The sequence below is a fragment of the Nematolebias whitei genome, chromosome 14 (genome assembly GCF_014905685.2).
Source record: "Nematolebias whitei isolate Nwh7 chromosome 14, NemWhi1, whole genome shotgun sequence".
In the NCBI taxonomy this organism is placed as follows: Eukaryota; Metazoa; Chordata; class Actinopteri; order Cyprinodontiformes; family Rivulidae; genus Nematolebias; species Nematolebias whitei.
The window spans coordinates 17,914,326-17,915,658 of record NC_056511.1 but is presented as its reverse complement, the minus strand read 5'-3'; positions in this window follow the sequence as shown (position 1 = coordinate 17,915,658).

The following is a 1,333-nucleotide window of genomic DNA, read 5'->3' as shown; positions in this document are numbered from 1 at the left end:
TATATATATATATATATATATATATATATATATATATATATATATATTGCACATAATTAACACTGAGATTGAATTATGATGGTAAGGTAGATACATAGATATTGTATCATACATGATACAGTATCAGACTAGATACAGCCACATAGTGCAGCAGCGATAAATAATAAACATATTAGCTGTCACAAGCTAATATTAGTCATATTAGTTGTCACAGATGTGGCTTGGTGCAAAGTTATTGTCAGTTGTTCAGTGTTATTTATCGAGTTTAGTAATCTGACAGCTTGTGGATAATAACTGTCCTTTAGTCTTTTTGTACGCGATGGCAGACTCCTGTATCGTCTGCCTGAGGGTAGTAGATGGAAGAGTCCTTGTGCTGGGTGGGTGTGGTCCTTAATGATGCTTCATGCTTTACGCAGACATTGGCTGTGGTAGATGTCCTGGATGATGTGGAGACTGTGATGTCCTCTGCTGTTTGCTCCACCCCCGTGTCGTTCAGCTTTGGCAGTTAATCATTTTGTGAGTAAGATGCATGTCGGTTCGAGTAAAAAGTGAAATTTCTCTCCTTTGGTAATTTGGATCACCACACTCAGGATTTTCTGGTATTAGGCGTTGAAGCCAAATGCAGGCAGACCACGGAGACGAAAGTAAAATAAGCATAAGTTTATTTAGGATAAGCTGACGGGGCAGCAAATTTACTTTGAGGAGATGATAGAGGGAAAACAAATATGACACCATACTGAACAATCGTGGACAAACGAGAAGACACAATATAAAGGACACTAATGAAAGTTAATGAAGAAGACCTGTGGTGATTAGCATAAGGGACAGGTGTGACAGGAGCTGACAACATAAGGGAGAGCAGGAAAATCTAAACCTGTAGATCCTCTCACACACGTCTGCTAATCCAGCTTCTACAGATAGATGTTTAAGTATTTTACCCATTCTGGATGTTTGAGAAGGTCTATATTATGTAATTACAATCCAGAGTAACAAGCTCTTCAGCTAATGCACTTTGCATTTACTCTCATAATTTAGGAAATTTCCCCTCGTATAAAGGCTAAAATATCAGCTTTCCTCGTTCATATCCAGGATCCCGAGTTGTGGGTCTTTGAGTGCGCTGCCTTGCAGATCTAGTGTTAGCCGTTAGCTTTGATGTGCTACTGTCGTACTTGTATTTGCAAAGTTTATCTGTCATTTAATGAGAGCATGTGGTGGTATTTATCTCTTGAGAGCCCAGAACTATTTACAATCCAGTTTAGGTCATATTTTGTTATAAATTGTTGTTTCTGTAGTGAACCTGATCTGACCTCAAATCTGATCAGATGAACAAGAG